Raw genomic sequence first — 19,338 nt, forward strand, 5'->3', positions numbered from 1 at the left:
TGCCCAGGCAGGGAAACCAGCACTATACAGACCTGAACAATGAAGATGGCACATTTTGTTCAGGGAATGGTGAATTAAGTGTGGCAGAAATTCTTTGTAGAGACAGTAATTTGCTTATATGGAATTTTGCCCAAGAGACCTCATTACAGTTTCTAATTTTTTGATGTTATCAAGCATCACTGCCCTTGTCAGATAGTATCATGATCACAATAACATCAAGCATAATATTTCATTGATTCTCACAAAAACAGGTGGGTGCCACAGTTATCCCCATTATATGCACAAAATGATGAAGACTTGGGGTTAATGAGCAATTTGCCCAAGCTCACCTGAACATTAGGACTGAGTCAAATGTTAGTCTGGTCTGACTTTAATGCTTGCCTTGTTCATGAGCACCATGCATTGCCTCTCCTATTAAGTTAAGCAGGTAGACAGGTGAGAGAAGAGCCCGTGTGATATCGGGGGAAATTCACCCCTGATATTTCATGTAGGTTCTTTTCTATTTTCCCTGAGTGTCAACCAGTCTGAGAAATAAAGGGAAAGAGTACAAAAGAGAGAAATTTTAAAGCTGGATGTCCAGGGGAGACATCACACGTCGGCAGGTTCCGTGATGCCCCCCAAGCTGCAAAACCAACAAGTTTTTATTAGTGATTTTCAAAAGGTGAGGGAGTGTACGAATAGGGTGTGGGTCACAGAGATCACATGCTTCACAAGGTAATAAAATATCACAAGGCAAATGGAGGCAGGGCAAGATCACAGGACCACAGGACTGGGGCAAAATTAAAATTGCTAATGAAGTTTCGGGCACGCATTGTCATTGATAACATCTTATCAGGAGAAAGAGTTTGAGAGCAGACAACCCATCTGACCAAAATTTATTAGGCAGGAATTTCCTTGTCCTGATAAGCCTGGGAGCGCCACGCAAACCCAGGGCTTATTTCATCCCTTATTTACGACTGTAAAAGACAGCCGTCCCCAAAGCGGTCATTTCAGAGGCCTCCCCTTAGGGATGCATTCTCTTTCTCAGGGATGTTCTTTGCTGAGAAAAAGAATTCAGCAATACTTCTCCTATTTGCTTTTGAAAGAAGAGGAATATGGCTCTGTTCCACCCGGCCCACAGGCAGCCAGAGTTTAAGGTTATCTCCCTTGTTCCCTGAAATTGCTGTTATCCTGTTCTTTTTTCAAGGTGCCCAGGTTTCATATTGTTTAAACAACTTGTGCAGTTAACGCAATTATCACAGGGTCCTGCGGGGACATTCATCCTCAGCTTACAAAGATGACCGGATTAAGAGATTAAAGTAAAGACAGGCATAGAAAATCACAAGGGTATTGATTGGGGAAGTGATAAGTGTCCATGAAATCTTCACAATTTATGTTCAGAGATTGCAGTAATGACAGGCCTAAGAAATTATAGAAGTATTAATTTGGGGAACTAATAAATGTCCATGAAATCTTCACAATTCATGTTCTTCTGCTGTGGCTTCAGCCAGTCCCTCCGTTTGGGGTCCCTGACTTCCCGCAACACGTTTCTCTCTACTCACAGACTTCTGACCAAATGTGCGTGCAGAGTTTCTACACCAGTTCTCCAACTCTCTGGATACCAACCACGTATCCCACAATTCCATTCTGACACTACCTAGAGTTAGCACAGAACCCACAGGTTAGGGGCTCAGTCCCACAAGACCACCCTCACTTCCAATGCCAGTTGCAAGTCCTAGGTTGTCACCTGTATTTTGACCAACCAGTTAGAAATCAGGGTTTCCCATGACCCTCTTCTTGAGTTTAATTATTTACTAGAACAACTTACAGAACTTAGGAAAACAGGTTTTTTTTCTTTTCTTTTTAAGAGACAGGGCCTCGCTCTGTTGTCCAAGCTGGTGTGCAGTGGTGCAATCATAGCTCATTGAAGCCTCAACCTCCAGGGCTCAAGTGATTCTCCTGCTTCAGCCTCTCAAGTAGCTGGAATTACAGGGTTCCCACCACCACATTTGGCTAATTTCTTTTATTTTTTGTATAGATGGGGTCTTCTTTTGTTGCCCAGGTTGGTCTCAAATTCCTAGACTCAAGTGATTCCGCCCACCTCTGCCTCCCAAAGTGCTGGGATTACGGGCATGAGCCAGCGCATCTGGCCACCTTATTTTCTATTACTGGCTCAATGTAATGGCTCCATCTCAGGAACAGCCAATGAAAGAGATGCACAGGACAAGGTAAGTGGGGAGGGGCACAGAGCTTCCATGCCCTCTGTTGGGCACACTACCCTCCCAGGACCTCCTTGTGTTTAGCAACACAGAAGCTCTCCAAACCCTGCTGTTTGGGTGTTTATGGAGGCATGATTGATAAAATCATTGGCCATAGGTAGTTAAGTCAATCTCCAGTTCCTTTTGCCTCCTGGAGTTCAGCAGGTGAGGCTGAAAGTTCTAAGCCTCAAAAAATGTGGTTGGGGCCAGGTGCGGTGGCTCACTCCTGTAATCCTAGCAGTTTGGAAGGCTGAGGCACATGGACCACTTGAGGTCAAGAGTTTGAGACCAGCCTGACCAACATGGTGAAACCCCATTTCTACTAAAAATAACAACAGTTAGCTAGGCGTTGTGGCACATCCCTATAATTCCAGCTACTCGGGAGGCCAAGGCAGGAGAATTGCTTGAACCCGGGAGGTGGAGGTTGTAGTGAGCTGAGATTGTGCCATTGCACTCCAGCCTGGGCTACAAGAGCCAAACTCCGTTTTTAAAAAAAAATGTGGTTGCTTTCTCTGGCAGCTAGCCCTCCTCCTGAAGCAGTCTAGGAGCTTGCAGCCACCCTGTTAGCTCAACAGCATCCCACATGCATTCTTACCATGCTGCAGATCTGAAAGACCTTAGAGGCCCTTGTGTCAGGAGCCTGGGACTAAGACTAAATATCAAAACAGAAAATGCTCCTATTACCTCTGTCACGAAGGGCTTTATAAGAGCTTTGGAAGCTCTATGCCAGGAACCAGGGGCAGAGACCAAATGTATATTTCTTTTCTTATATTGGAGACAGAGTCTCACTCTGCCACTGAGGCTGGAGTGCAGTGATGTGATCATAGCTCACTGCAGCCTTGACCTCCTAGGCTAAAGCAATCCTCCCACCTTAGCCTCTCCAGTAGCTGGAACTACAGGCATGCATCACCATGTCCAGCTGATTTTAATTTTAATTTTGTAAAGGCAGGGTCTTCCTATTTTCCCCAGGCTGATCTCTAACTCTTGGCCTCAAGAAATCCTTCCTCTTTGGCCTCCCAAAATGTTGGGATTACAGATGGGAGCCCCCATACCCACCAATCACAAGGATCTTTATAAGAGAAGGAGGTAGGAGAGTCAGAATTAGAGAAAGTGATGTGGTAATGGAAGAAGAGGTCAGAGAGGGAAATTTGAAGATGCTGCACTTATAGCCTTGAATATGGAGTCACGAGGTAAGTCAAGGAATGGGGGTGGCTTGTAGAAGCTGGAAAAGGCAAAGGAGCACATTCTGTCTAGAGCCTCCCCCAGAAGGAATGCAGCCCCTCTGACACCTTGACTTTAGCCTTAATAGACCTAGTTGGGCTTCTGGCCCCCAGAACTGTAAGATGGTAGATTTGTGGTGTTTGATGCCACTAAATGTAGGGTACTTTGTTGTAGCAACAACAAAAAATGAACATGAAGCTGGGACCTCATGTTACAGTTGCTCACGCCTGTAATCCCAGAACTTTAGGAGGCTGAAGTGGGAGGATCGCTTAAGCCCAGGAGCTTAAGACTAGCCTGGGCAACATAATGAGACCTCATGTCTAAAAAAAAAAATTTTTTAAGGCCAGGTGCAGTGGCTCACGCCTGTAATCCCAGCACTTTGGGAGGCCGAGGAGGGTGGATCACGAGGTCAGAAGTTCAAGACCAGCCTAGCCAAGATGGTGAAACCCCATCTCTACTAAAAATACAAACATTAGCCAGGTGTGGTGGTGGGTGCCTGTAATCCCAGCTACTCGGGAGGCAGAGAATCACTTGAACCCAAAAGGCAGACATTGCAGTGAGCCAAGATCGCACCCTTACACTTCAGCCTGGGCGACCGAGACTCCGTCTCAAAAAAAAAAAAAAAAAAGCCATGTGTTGTGGCATGCAGCTGTAGTCTCAGTTCCTAGGGTGGCTGAGGCGGGAGGATTGTTTAAGCCTGGGAGGTTGAAGTTGCTGTGAGCTGTGATTGCACCGGTGTACTCCAGCCTGGGCAATAAAGCAAGACCTTGTTTCAAAAAGAAAGAAAGAAATGAGCATGGTGGGAATGGGGACAGATGGCAGTGTTAAGTAGAGTGGTCAGGGTTGGCCTCATAAGTGAATATTGAGCAAAAGTTTGAAGCAGGTGATGGAGCTGGCCAAGGTGCTGAGGGAAGAGCATTGTAGGCTGAGTCAACAGGATAAAGGCATTAGGAGGAAACTCTCTGGTGTGTCTGAGGCTCTGGAAGGAGGCCAGTGGAGCAAGGAGATAGAGGGAGCGAAGTCAGCGAGGAGGCCAGGGAGTTGCTGGGCTGGGATCGGTACAGATCGTGTAAGCCCTGGGACGCTATTGCTGGGGCTTTGGCTTTTACTCTGACTAAAATGGGAACCACCGAGGGCTTCTGAGCAGAGAGGCGACATGATCTGTCTCCTGATTTAAAAGCACGACCTGGCTGCCAAGTTGAGAAAGACTATGGGAAGATTTGGGTAGAAGCATGGGGGCCAAGCTGTGGCAACATCCCGGTGGGAGATGATAGTGATCCTGACCGGGTTCACGGTGGTGGTGAGAGATGGTTAGAGCCTGGATACATGTTGAAGTCAGTCAGTAGGATTTCCTGACAGACTGGATGTGAGCTGTGAGAGAAGGCAGTGGTCAAGGTTGAGTTTGATTCTGATTGAATTATTAAGTAATTTTAAAAAACACTACTGCTTTTCCCAATCCTACCAAGTAAAGGATGCTAGATAACAGAAATCCCAAGTCAGGCCAGGTACAGTGGCTCACACCTATAGTTCCAACAGTTTGAGAGGCAGAGATGGGAGTATGTTTTAAGGCCATGAGTTTGAGAGCAGCCTGGGCAACACAGCAAGACCTCCTCTCTACAAAAATAAAAAAAAAAATTTAATAAAATAAAATAAATATAGCCAGGCATGATGGTATGTACCTATGGTCCCAGTTACTCATGTGGTTGAGATGGGCAGATCTCTTGATTCTAGGAGTTTGAGGCCAGCTTGGGCAACATAGCAAGACTTCTCTCTCTACAAAAATGAAAAAAATGCCTGACATGGTGGTACTTGCCTGTATTCCCAGGTATGGGGGCAGCTGAGGCAGGAGCATCTCTTGAGCCCAGTTGGTCAAGGTTGCAGTGAGCTATGATTATACCACTGCACTCCATCCTGGGTGACAGAGTGGGACCCTGTCTCAAAATACAAATACAAATGAAATCTCAAGTCCGACCAGTCCCTTCTAGGCTATGTAGGCCTTGTAACCACATAGCTGCATGATCGGGTTTGTGTGGCTGTGGATGAGGAGACCCCTGTCCAATTGTTGGCTATGTAATCAGTTTATTTTTCAATATAGTAATCAAATATATTTCATCATACTTGATGGTCTCAGATATGTATGGATTTTGGAATTCCCCTTGGAACAGGTTGTAACATCTTATTGGCTCCATAATTCCATAATTTTTTAAATCCGATCAGTTTTTAGTAAGATCAGAATTGATATTAGACTACTTAATCGGTTTTGTTAATGAGAAAATGAAATTGTGTTGTTTGCATTTTATCAAAGATGGGTGTCATATTGGGTAAATCTCATCAATACTTGAACAAATGCAAAATTAGAGCTTCTTTATCATGAAACACGATGTAATTCTTGAAGAAGATGCCATTTCTTTTTTTTCTTTTTTTTTTTTTAAGATAAGTGTCTTTCTCTTGTCACCCAGGCTGGAGTGCAATGGTGCGATTTTGGCTCACTGCAACCTTCACCTTCCGGGTTCAAGCAATTCTCCTGCCTCAGCCTCCTGAGTAGCGGGGATTACAGGCGCCCGCCACCATACCCAGCTAATTTTTGTATTTTTAGTAGAGATGGGGTTTCACCATGTTGGCCAGGCTCCTCTGGAACTCCTGACCTCAGGCAATCTGCCTGCCTCAGCCTCCCAAAATTCAAGGAGTACAGATGTGAGCAACCACGCCCGGTCTCCATTTCTTTTTTGTAGTCTTTAATAAACAGCTGCTATCATTGCAGACTTGCTGTTTAGGCACTTAGGAATTTTTCACTAGAAGGCATGTAAATAAAGACCATGGGCATTTGTAATGAATTTAGCGTTCATTCTTTGACTACATGCCTGTCCCCAGAGCTGTAACTTTATTGAATTTTTTAGAAGCCATTTAGCTAGCAACTGAGCCTAACCAGCCACTCACCGTCATTATTCAGTGCTCTTTTATTATTGTCTATTTCTCCTCCAACTTGGCTACACTCACAAAGTGATAAAAACTTGCATTTGTTTTCTTTCCTTTTCAGAGACAGCGTCTTGCTCTGTTGCTCAGGCTACAGTACAGTGACATGATCATGGTTCACTGTAGCCTCAAACTCCTGGGCTCAAGCGGTTCTCTCACTTCAGTCTCCCAAGTAGCTGGGACTACAGACATGTGCCACCATGTCCAGCTCATTTTTTATCATAGAGATGGGATCTTGCCAAGTTGCTCCGACTGGGCTCAAAACTCCTGACCTCAAGTGATCCTCCTGCCTCAGCCTCCCAAAGTGCTGGGATTACAGGCAGGCATGACCACCTTTGCCCAGCCCCCTATTATTATTATTTTAAATAATAGATTTATTAAAATATTCACATACCATTCATTTTATTTATTGAAATCTGCAATTCAGTAGGTTTTAGAATATTCACAGAGCTGTGCATCGATCACCACAGTCACTTTTAGAACCTTTCATTACCCTATAGAGAAATCCATACCCCTTAGCCACTACCTCCTACTCTCCCCACCTAACTTCGCCCCCAGCCTTAGGCAACCATGGATTAATTTTTTTGTCACTATAGATTTGCCTAATCTGGACAAATAGAATTGTACAATATGTGATCTTTTGTGGCTTTTTTTCCCTCTTAGCACAGTGTTTTCAAAGTTCCTTTATGTCATAGTGTGTATCAATATTTCATTCCTTCTGTGGCAGTATTCCATGGTAGAGACACACTGCATTTTGTTTATCTGTTCATCAGTTGGTGGATATTTGGGTTGTTTCCATGTATTCCATGTATTGGTCATTATGAATAATGCTGCTATGAAGATTGTTGTACATGTTTTTGTGTGGACATATATTTTTATTTTTCTGGGATATATGCCTAGGAGTGAAATTGTTGCATTATAGGATTACAGTGCATTTAGCCTTTTGAGAAACTGCCAGACTGTTTTCTAATGTGGCTACACCAGTTGGGTGCAATGGCTCACACCTGTAATCCCAGCTACTCAGGAGGCTCAGCTAGGAGGATGGCTTGAGCCCATGAATTCAAGACCAGCCTGGGCAAGATAGTGAAACGCTGTCTTGATTTTTTAAAAATTCAATTAAAATGACAAGAAAAAAAATACCCAAACAAAATGGTTACACAATTTTATGTTCCCACCAGTAATGTATGTGGGTTCCAATTCCTCCACATCTTCACTGACATTTTTTTTTTCTAGATAGGGGCTTGCTCTGTCTCTCAGGCTGCAGTGCAATGATGCCATCACAGTTCACTGCAGCCTTGACCTCCCAGGCACAAGTGATTCTCTCATCTCAACCTCCTGAGTAGCTGAAAATTACAGGTGTATGCCACCATGCCTGGCTAATTTTTATATTTTTCTGTAGTGGTGGGATTTTACCATGTTGCCCAGGCTGGTCTCATACTCCTGGCCTCAAGTGATCTGCCCACCTCAGCCTCCCTAAGTTCTGGAATTACAGGCTGCCACCATGCCCGGCCTTCACCAACATTTGCCATTATCTGTTTTTTTTTTTTCTTCCTTTATACCTTAAAGCAGTGTAAGAACAAGTGTCTTCAATTATAGGAAACAGTATAATCCCAGGGCATTGGGAGGCTAAGACAGGAAGATGTCTTGATGCCAGGAGTTTTTTTTGTTGTTGTTGTTTTGTTTTTGTTATTGTTGTTGTTGTTTTTGACAGAGTCTCACTCTGTCACGCAGGGTGGAGTGCAGTGATGGGGTCCACTGCAACCTCCACCTCCCAGGTTCAAGTGATTCTCCTGCCTCAGCCTCCCGAGTAGGTGAGACTACAGGTACACGCCACTACTGCCCAGCTAAGTTTTGTATTTTTGATAGAGTCAGAGTTTCACCATGTTGGCCAGGCTGGTCTCGAACTCCAGACTTCAGGTGATTTTCCTGCCTTAGCTTCCCAAAGTGCTGGGATTACAAGCATGAGCCACCATGCCCAGCCTGATGCCAGGAGTTTTAGACTAGCCTGGGCAACCTAGCAAGACCTTGTCTCTACAGAATTTTTAAAAATTAGCCAAATGTGGTGGTGCCTGTGTATAGTCTCTCTCCCTCTCTCTCTTTTTTTTCTTTCTAACTTTTTGTGACATGGTCTGGCTCTGTCACCCAGGCTGAAGTGCAGTGGTGTGATCATGGCTCACTGCAGCCTGAAACTCCTGGGATCAAGTGATCAATCCTCCCACCTCATCCTACCAAGTAGTAGGGACCACAGGTGTATGCCACCCAGGTCTTGCTATGTTGTCCAGGCTGGTCTTGAGCTCCTGGCCTCAAGCAATCCTCTCACCTTGGCCCCCCACAGTGCAAGGATTACAGGTATGAGCCACCATGCCTGGCCCCTACCCTGCCTACTGAGAACCAAAAGAAGGACCCAAATTCTCCTTAGCTCAACTCGAGCCATTTTCTGATTGCTTCATCAGCAAGGAGCTGGTTATTAGGCTGTCCAGGCCTCCCAAGCAGCACAGAAATGAGGTGAAGGAGTTTTCCTGTTGCTCCACTCTGTAAGGAGTTGGAGGGTGATGTTTACTCGTTTGCAGAGAGAGATGCCTTGTAGGCACCTCAGGATGGAGAGGACTCTGATTCCAATGTCCTTTTTTTCTTCAGAAACAGGACCTTGCCCTGTCACTCAGGATGGAGTTCAGTGGTCCTATCATGGCTCATTATAGCCTCAAACTCCCAGGCTCAAGCAATCCTACCATGTCAGCCTTCCCAGTAGCTGGGACTACAGGTAAGCATCGTGACACTCAGTGAATTTTGTTTTTATTTTGTTGTAGAGATGGGACCTCAGTATGTTGCCACGGCTGACCTTGAACTCCTGCACTCAAGGGATTTTCCTGCCCTGGCCTCCCAAATTATTGGTATTACAGGCATGAGCCATTGTGCCCACCGTCTCTGGTTCTTAACCTTCTGCCTCCCTCTTCCAGTTTTAAAGAATGCTTGTAATTACATGGGCTCTCCTAGATACTCCAGGATAATCTTGTTTTAAGGTCAGCTGATGAGCAACATTAATTTTATCTGCACTCTTAATTCCCTGTTCCTATGTAATTGTGCTGTGTAACATAGGACATGAGCAATTGGTGGTGGTGGGGGTTATTACTTTGGCCACCACAGTAACTATTTTATGCCAGGTACTCAGCTAAGCACTGGTGAATTAAGCATGAATAACACTCCCTAATCTCCATCCATTCATGGGAGGAGCACTTCACCTGCCATGCTCCTGAGAATCTCGGGAGTCAAAGAAGTCTTCTATGAGGAGGTGATGCCAAAGCGGACAAGTGACAGAGGAGTCGAAGCTAGCTAGGAAGAGAGTAGAGGTTTAAGGGGAAGCATATTATAAGCAGAGGATATTACCCACTTCAGAGACTCCCAGAGGAGAAAGAGTGTGTGTTCAAGGGGCAGATGAGGCTCAGTTGGACTCCATAGCAGATGAAATGGAGAGGGGCAAGCAGTGAGGCTGCCTTGCAAGGTAGGGCAGAGCAGGGGCTGTTAAGGAGTTTGGACTTAATCCCTGAGGCAAGGAGAAGTGATGTAAATGGGGGAGTAACATGATGAGATTCATGGATTAGAGACATGGCTCAGGCTGTTATAGAGAAGGCACCAGGGAGAGCAGATGGCTCAATGGGTGTGCAGGAGACCTCTCCCTGAGTTTAGGGAGAGGTTTTTAAAACAGAAGAAGTTTGAGTAATTTAAATGATGATGGGAAGGAGCTAAAAGTGGGGGATAGGTTAAAGATACAGGAAAGTGGGAGGAAGAACCGACAAGTGAGGTTCCAGAGAGGGCAGGAGAAGAGGAGATTCCCATAGGGGGATTAACACTTTCTTTTCTTTTTTCTTTCTAAGACAGGGTCTCACTCTGTCGCAAGGCTGTGCAGTGGCACAATCTTGGCTCACTGTAGTGTAGACTTCCCAGGTTCAAGGGATTTCTCCCACCCCAGACTCCCAAGTAGCTGGAACTACGGGTGTGCACCACCACCACACCTGGCTAATGTCTCTTTTTTTTGGTAGACACAGAGTCTCACTATTTAGCACTGATTGGTCTCCAACTCCTGGCCTCAAGCGATCCTCCTGCCTAGGCTTCCCAAATTGCTGGGATTACAGGCATGAGCCACAATGCCTGGCCTCTGCTAGTTCCGTATTCTCTAGAGTTGTCTTTACTTTGTGCTAGTGTGTCCCTCATTGTGCTGATCCTCTGTAAAAATTAATACCTTTTTTTTTTTTTTGAGATGGAGTTTCACTCTTGTTGCCCAGGCTGGAGTGCAATGGCACTATCTCGGCTCAGCGCAACCTCCACCTGCCGGGTTCAAGCGATTCTCCTGCCTCAGCCTCCCGAGTAGTTGGGATTACAGGCATGTGCCACCATGCCCAGCTAATTTTGTATTTTTAGTAGAGATGGGGTTTCTCTGTGCTGGTCAGGCTGGTCTCAAACTCCTGACCTCAGGTGATCTGTCTGCCTTGGCCTCCCAAAGTGCTGGGATTACAGGCATGAGCCATTTTGCCTGGCCAAAATTAATACTTTTTATATTAAATTTACATATATATATATGTTTTTTCTTTTTGATACCGGGTCTCACACTGTCACCCAGGCTGGAGTACAGTGGCACAACCTCTGCTCACTGCAGCCTCCACCTGCCAGGCTCAAGCAATTCTCCTGCCTCAGCCTCCCGAGTAGCTGGGATTACAGGTAAGTGCCACCACACCCAGCTGATTTTTGTGTTTTTTGTAGAGACGAGGTTTCGCCGTGTTTCCCAGACTGTTCTCAAACTCCTGAGCTCAAAGCAGTCCACCCACCTTGGCCTCCCAGAGTGCTGGGATTACAGGTGTGAGCCATCTTGCTCATTCTAGTTTAAACTTTTGAGTGGTTTGTGTCTCCTGATTGGACTCCTACAAATACAGAATTGATGCTAGGAAGGGTACCAGGAGATAGACGCACACGGATGGGATTTGGGAATAGGTTTGGTTATCCAAGGAGCAGTGCTGAGCTCCTTGCTAATGGGATATGGGATGCTGGTGATTTCCAGGAAGTGAGCTCACAATGACTCAAGCTGCCACATACTGTTGATTGTGAAATGCCAGTTGAAGCATATGTCCTGCGAGCTTAGGGGTGCTACAAGTTGACCACTGCAGCAGTAAAGATGACTCTGAAGAATGGCGTGGGATGGATCCTTTCAAATGCACTTGAGCAGCGGTCTCCAACCACAGGGCCACAGAGCTGGAGGTGAGCAGCAGGCGAGTGAAGGGAAACTTCATCTGTATTTCTAGCCCCTCCCATCGCTTGCATGACCACCTGAGCTCCATGTCCTGTCAGATCAGCAGCAGCATTAGATTCTCATAGGAGCACAAACTCTGTTGTGAAGTGTGCATGTGACGGATCTACGTTGTGTACTCCTTATGAGAATCTAATGCCTGATATTCTGTTACTGTCTCCCATCACCCCAGATGGACAGTCTAGTTGCAGGAAAACAAGCTCAGAGATCCCACTGAGTCTACGTTATAGTGAGTTGTAGAATCATTTCATTATATATTACTATGTAGTAATAATAGAAAGAAAGTGCACAATATATGTAATGCACTTGAATCATCCTGAAATTATTCCCTCACTCCCAGTCTGTGGAAAAATTGTCTTCCACACATTCACTCTGTTTTTTGGTAGAGGCAGGGTCTTAATATATTGCCCAGGCTGATCTCAAACTCCTGGCCTCAAGTAATATACCTCTCTCAGCCTCCCAAAGTGCTGAGATTACAGGCATAAGCCACCACCCTCAACCAAGACTTTCTTAAACCAAATAAAAATTAAGTGAGATTACTTGAGCCCAGGTGGTCAAGGCTGCAGTGAGCCTGATTGCACCACTGCACTCCAGCCTAGGTGACAGAATGAGACTGTCTCAAAAAAAAAAAAAAATACAAATTAACCCTTTATGACATTCCCAGTAACTTCCTAAGTGTTCCCCACAAGTCTTTGAATTCTGTTTAATTTTCACATAACATTTAAGACATTTAAGAACTTATGTCTGTCTGTGTCATCCCTTTATGTCAAAAGATGTCTTTTTGTCACTTCCAGCTGGATCTACCATGAAGGACTTCTGAATCCAGGAAGAGAGACTGACTGGGCAACATGTTATTCAGGTACAAAAAGATTTGGACTGTAACTTAAAAATGATCAAGTAATAGTGCATGCATCAAGTGCAATGGGAAGGTCTTCTGGAGAGTGAGAGAAGCTTCCAGTTAAGGTGACATTGAAGCCAAGTCCTGAAAGATGAGGAAGAGTTGTATGAGAGTGGGGAGGGAAGGGGGAGGTGGAGGGATGGGGAATGGGCCGGGATGGGATAGCGCAAACTGCCCGGGAAGGGAAACCAGCACTGTACAGACCTGAACAACGAAGATGGCATATTTTGTTCAGGGAATGGTGAATTAAGTGTGGCAGGAATGCTTTGTAGACACAGTAATTTGCTTGTATGGAATTTTGCCTGAGAGACCTCATTGCAGTTTCTGATTTTTTGATGTCTTCATCCATCACTGTCCTTGTCAAATAGTTTGGAACAGGTATAATGATCACAATAACCCCAAGCATAATATTTCATTAATTCTCACAGAATCACATGTAGGTGCCAGAGTTATCCCGATTTTATGAATGGAGTGATGAAGCCTTAGGAATAATGAATGATTTGTGCAGGCTCACCTGGATATTAAGACTGAGTCAAATGTTGGGTCTGGTCTGACTTTAATGTTTGCTTTGTTCATGAGCACCACATATTGCCTCTCCTATGCAGTTAAGCAGGTAGGTGACAGAAAAGCCCATGTTTGTCTCTACTCACACACTTCCAACTGAATGTATGTATGGAGTTTCTACACCAAATTCTTCAGTGCTCTGGATATTAACTGGGTATCCCATGACTTTATTCTGACACTACCTGGAGTTAGCACAGACCCCACAAGTTAGGGGCTCAGTCCCACGAGGCCATCCTCACTTCAGATGCCAATGGCAAGTCCTAAGTTGTCACCATACTTTTGACCAACCTGTTACCAATCGGGGGTTCCCATAACTGTCTTCTTGGGTTTAATAATTTGCTAGAACAGTTTACAGAACTCAGAAAAACAGTTTATTTTCTTTTTTTCTGAGAGAGAGGGTCTTATTTTGTTGCCCAGGCTGGTGTGCAATGGTGCAGTCATAGCTCATTGCAGCCTTGATTGTCTGGGTTCCAGTGGTTCTCCCACCTCAGCCTCCCTAGTAGCTGAGACTACATGCCTGCACCACCACATCTGGCTAGTTTCTTTTATTTTTTGTATAGATGGGGTCTTGTTGTGTTGGCCAGGCTGGCCACAAATTCCTGGTCTCAAGTGATCCTCCCACCTCAGCCTCTGAAAGTGCTGGGATTACAGATGTGAGCCACCACATCTGGCCAGTTCATTTCCTATTACTGGTTCATTGTGAAGGATACATCTCAGAAACAGTCAATGAAAGAGATGTGCATGCTGGATGCAGTGGCTCATGCCTGTAATCTCAGCACTTTGGGAGGCCAAGGTGGGAGGGTCGCTTAAACTCAGGAGTTTGAGACCACCCTGGGCAACATGGTGAAAACCTGTCTCTATAAAAAATTAAAAAATAATAATAATAACCGGTGTGGTGTTGTGCACCTAGAGTTCCAACTACTAGGGAAGCTGAGATGAGAGGATACCTTGAGCTGGGGACTGGGGAGGCTTAGGTTACAGTAAGCTGAGATTGTGCCACTGCACTCCAGCTTGGACAAAAGAGCCTCATCCTGTCTCAAAAAAAAGAAAGATACCCAGGGCAAGTTAAGTTCGGAGGGGCACAGAGCTCCCATGCCCTCTGTTGAACATGCGACCCTCCCAGCATCTCCTGTGTCCAGCAACCCTGAAAGCTCTGCAAACCCCTTTTAGGGTGTTTATGGAGGCTTTATTATGCAAGCATGATTGATAAAATCTTTGGCTGTTGGTGATTAAGTCAGTCTCCAGCCCCTCTTCCCCCTGGAGTTCAGTGCTTGAGGCTGAAAGTTCCAAGCCTCTTACCATGTGGTTGCATGGTAATCAGCCCTCCTCTTGAAGAAATTTAGGAGCTTGCAGTCACCCAGTCATCTCAACAACATCCCCAAATGCATTCTTACCATGCTGGAGATCCCAAAGTTCTTAGAGGCTCTTGTGTTAGAAACCTGGGACCAAGACCAAATATTAAAACAAAAGATGTTCCTGTCACATCTATCACTGAGGTCTTTGTAAGAGCTTTAGAAGCTCTGTGCCAGGAACCAGGGACAGAGATTAAATATATATTTCTTTTCTTTTTTTTTGAGACAGAATCTCCCTGTGTCATCCAGGCTGGAGTGCAGTGATGTGATCATAGCTCACTATAGCTTTGGCCTTCTGAGATCAAGCAATCCTCCCATCTCAACCTCCCAAGTAGCTAGGACTACACATGCATGCCACCCATGCCCAGCTCATTTTTGTAGAGTCAGAGTTTCACCATGGTGGCCAGGTTGGCCATGTTGGCCAGATGGGGTCTTCTTTTGTTGCCCAGGCTGGCCACAAATTCCTGGGCTCAAGTGATCCTCCCACCTCGTCCTTGTAGAGATGAGATTTAGTTATGTCATCCACGCTGATCTCAAACTCCTGGGCTAAATCGATTGTCTCCCCTCAGCCTCTCAAGTAGCTGGGACTACAGGCGCATACCACCATGTCGGGCTAATATTTATTTTTATTTTTTTCTGGGGGGGGCGGTCTCAGTGTTTTTCATGCTAGTTTCAAACTTCGGGCCTCAAGTGTTCCTCCTGCCTTCACCTCCCAAAGTGTTGGGATTCTGGGTGGGAGCCACCATGCCCAGCAATCACAAGTGTCTTTATAAAAGAAAGAGAGTAGGAGATTCAGAATTGGAGCAGGAGATGTGGTGATGAAAGCAGAGGTAAGAGAGGGAGATTTGAAGATGCTTCACCTCTGGCTTTGAAGATGGAGTCAGGGGCCATGATCCAAGGAATGGGGGTGGCTTCTAGAAGCTGGAAGAGCCAAGGGAACATATTAGAGTCTCCAGAAGGAATGCAGCCCTGCTGACACCTTGACTTTAGCCTTAATAGACCTAGTTTGGGTTTCTGGCCCCTAGAACTGTAAGATGGTAGATTTGTGGTGTTTTAAGCCACTAAATGTAGGAAACTGCAAACTATGTTGCAGCAGCAAGAAGAAATGAACATGAAGCCAGGCATGATGGCTCATGCCGGTAATCCCAGCACTTTAGGAATTTAGGCAGGAGGATCACTTGAGGCCAGGAGTTCAAGACCAGTCTGGGCAACATAGTAAGACCTTGTCTCTACAAAAAATGAAAAAACTGGCCAGGCGTGGTGGCTCACGCCTGTAATTCCAGCACTTTGGGAGGCCGAAGCGGGCAGATTACCTGAGGTCAGGAGTTCGAGACCAGCCTGGCCAACATTGTGAAACCCCGGCTCTACTAAAAATACAAAAATTAGCTGGGCGTGGTGGCACGCACCTGTAATCCCAGCTACTTGGAAGGCTGAGGCAGGAGAATCACTTGAATCTGGGAGGTGGAGGTTGCAGTGAGCCGGGATCGCACCGTTACACTACAGCCTGGGCAAGAAGAGTGAAACTCTGTCTCAAAATAAAATAAAATAAAATACTAAAAAATTTAGCCAGGCATGGTGGCATGAACCTGGAGTCCCAGCTACTCGGGAGGCTGAGGTGGGAGGATCGCTTGAGCCTGGAAATTTGAGGTTGCAGTGAGCTGTGATTTTGCCACTGCACTCCAGCCTTGGTGATGGTGAGATCTTGAAAAAAAGAAAGAAGAAAGTAAAGAAAGAAGAAATGAGCATGGTGGGCATGGGGACAGATGGCAATGTTAAGTAGAATGGTCAGGGGTGGCCTCCTAAATGAAAATTGAGTAAAGACTTGAAGGAGGGGAAGGAGGTGGCCAAGGTGCTGAGGGAAGAGGATTGTAGGCAGAAACAATAGAATAAAGTGTCTGAGGTGTGTCTGAGGCTCTGGAAGGAGGCCCATGGAGCAGATGGAGAGAGGGAGAGAATTAGGGGAGGGAGCCAGGGAGTTGCTGGGTGGGGATCAGTACAGATCACATAAGCCCTGGGAGGTTATTGCTGGGGCTTTGGCTTTTACTCTGACTCAGATGGAAACTGCGGGAGGGTTCTGAGCAGAGAGGGGACATGATCTGTCTCCCGATTTAAAAGCATTCTCTGGCTGCTGAGTTGAGAAAGACTGTGGGAAGATGTGATAGAAGCATGGGGGCCAAGCTTTGGCAACATCCAGGCAGGAGATGATGGTGGTCCTGACCAGGGTCATGGTGGTGTTGAGAGATGGTCAGAGGGGAGAAGTAGGGGAGGAGGCCAGGGAGTTGCTGGGTGGGGATCTTTAGTACATGTCGAAGACAGTCAACAGGATTTCCTGACAGACTGGATATGGGGTGTGAGAGAAGGCAGGGGTCAAGGTTGAGTTTGATTGTTACTGAAATTATTAAGTAATTTTAAAAAACACTGCTGCCTTTCCCAATCTTACCAAGTATGGGATGCTAGATTAAAGAAATCTCTTCAGGCTCATTGCAGTGGCTCATGCCTGTAGTCCCAGCTGTTTGGTAAGCAGAGGTGCGAGTATCTTTTAAGGGCAGGTGTTCAAGACCAGCCTGGACAACACAGCAAGATCTGCTCTTTACAAAAATATTTTTCAAAATTAAATAAATGTAGCTAGACATGGTGATGTGTACTTGTAGTTTCAGCTACTCAGGAGGCTGAAGTGGGCAGATCTCTTGAGGTCAGGAGTTTGAGGCCAGCTTGGGCAACATAGCAAGACCCCTCACTCTACAAAAAAATTAAAAAAATAACCAGGCATGGTGACACTCAACTGTACTACCAGCTACTGGGGAGCTGAGGTAGGAAGATGGCTTGAGCCCAGGAGGTCGAGGCTGCAGTGAGCTGTAAGTGCACAGCTGCACTCCAGTCTGGGTGACAGAGCAGGACCTGTCTCACAATACAAATAAAAATACAAGTAAAATAATATCTGAAGTCAGAGCCTTTTGGCTCTGCAGCCCTTGCAACCCCTAAGGCGTGCAGTGGGGTTTGCATCCCTGGGAATGAGGAGACCCCTGCCCAGTGTTGTTGCCTGATTAATCAGTGTTTTAAAACATATATTAATTGGGATGGGCGCGGTGGCTCACACCTGTAATCCCAGCAATTAGGGAGACCCAGGCGGGTGGATCACCTGAGGTCAAGAGTTCAAGACCAGCCTTGCCAACATGGCAAAACTCCTTCTGTACTAAGAAAATACAATAATTAGCTGGACATGGTAGTGGGCGCCTGTAATCCCAGCTACTTGGGAGGCTGAGGTAGGAGAATCGCTTGAACCTGCGGGGCGGAGGTTGCAATGAGCTGAGATTGTGCCACTTCACTCCAGCCTGGGCAAAAGAACAAGACTTTGTCTCAAAAAAAGAAAAAAGTATTATATCAACAGGTAATGGTTTTATTATTAATATGTAATGAATATTAAATATTTTTAAAATCTTGTATTATATCAACATGTAATGGCTTTAATATGTGATGAATAATATTTTAAAAATTGTGTCTTATTTTCTAGTTTTAATATAATTATCTGCAGAAAGAAATAGTCTTAGAGATCTTCAATAAAGTTAAAAAATGTAAAGGGATGTTAGACCCCAAAAGATTGAGAATTTCTAGTTTAGAAATATTCAGAGTAAGCCACATACAACTTGCTACTTGAACTATTTTTTTTCTTTGCTTTTTACTTTAGGAGACGGGGTCTCACCCTGTCACCCAGGCTTGAGTACAGTAGTGCTATCACAGCTCACTGCAGCCTTGAATTCCTGGGCTAAGGATCCTCCTACCTGAGCCTCCTGAGTAGCTAGGACTGTAGGTATACATGACGATACTTGGCTAATTTTTAAATTGTTTTGTAGACATGTGGTCTAACTTTGTTGGCCAGGCTGGTGTCAAACTAATGGCCTCAAGTGACCCTTCCACCCCTGCCTCCCATCCTCGAGGCATGTGCCACCACAAGGAGCACTTGTTCAATTTTCTAAAAAAAAAATTTTTAAAGTAAGGCTGTGGGATGATGGCAGGAAGATAAAAGAAAAACAGAAGAATAAGTTAAAATGACTTATTCACACATATTCTTTTGACAGCAAGAAGAACTTTTAGTATCTACATTCCTTACAAACAAACAAAAGGCAGATAAACAATGTTGTATAGGAACTTCAACACACACTGTACAATATTCCCACTTTGCTGACATAAGTTATGGAAATTTCATGGTTTACTTGAGTGTCGCTACCAGTATTTTGCTTCTCTGATGATTTTTATCAACTTCCTCATCTGTTAACTTCTCTCCAAGGTATGTAATGTCACGACATACTGCCGCTGCACGAACATGGCCAGTGTCTTCCTATTCAACATGTAGAATGCGTTCCTAATTTCTCTTTTTACTGTCTTTGTGTTCTGCATTTTCCTTACTTTTATTGTCAGAAACTCCAGAAAGTCAATCGTACTAATTTATCACGATTTGCTTTATTAATTTATACTTTGCTTATATGGAATTTTGCCCAGCAGACCTCATTACAGTTTCTAACCTGTTTTATTTTGTTTTTTTTTTCTGAGACAGGGTCTCCCTCTGTTGTCCAAGGCTGGAGTGTAGTAGCGCTATCACAGCTGACCGCAGCCTCAACCTTCCAGGCTGAAGCGATCCTCCCACCTCAACCTCCCACGTGGCTGAGACTACAGGTGCTTGCCACTATGCCCAACTAATATTTGGAATTTTCATATATGTGGATTCCAGAGGGGTGACAGTGAAACGTGAGTAAGCATGGATTTTGGTATATGCAGAAATGGGGGGCTGGAACTAATTCT

The 19,338-nt window shown here is 45.1% G+C and overlaps 1 long non-coding RNA gene across 3 annotated transcripts; it reads left to right on the forward strand.

Moving 5' to 3' along the window:
* Window positions 1–1,570: 1,570 nt before the first annotated feature.
* LOC117978362 (uncharacterized) lies at window positions 1,571–19,323 on the forward strand. Of its 3 annotated transcripts, XR_008625286.1 has the most exons (6): window positions 1,571–2,207; window positions 9,069–9,192; window positions 11,047–11,144; window positions 11,482–11,678; window positions 12,522–12,586; window positions 19,094–19,323. It is a non-coding gene; the product is annotated as an uncharacterized LOC117978362 (long non-coding RNA). The 3 variants fall into 3 exon arrangements; XR_010112081.1 differs by having other exon boundaries at window positions 9,069–11,144; XR_010112082.1 differs by lacking the exon at window positions 11,482–11,678 and having other exon boundaries at window positions 9,069–11,280.
* Window positions 19,324–19,338: the final 15 nt, after the last annotated feature.

The sequence above is a fragment of the Pan paniscus genome, chromosome 3 (genome assembly GCF_029289425.2).
Source record: "Pan paniscus chromosome 3, NHGRI_mPanPan1-v2.0_pri, whole genome shotgun sequence".
NCBI lineage: Eukaryota > Metazoa > Chordata > Mammalia > Primates > Hominidae > Pan > Pan paniscus.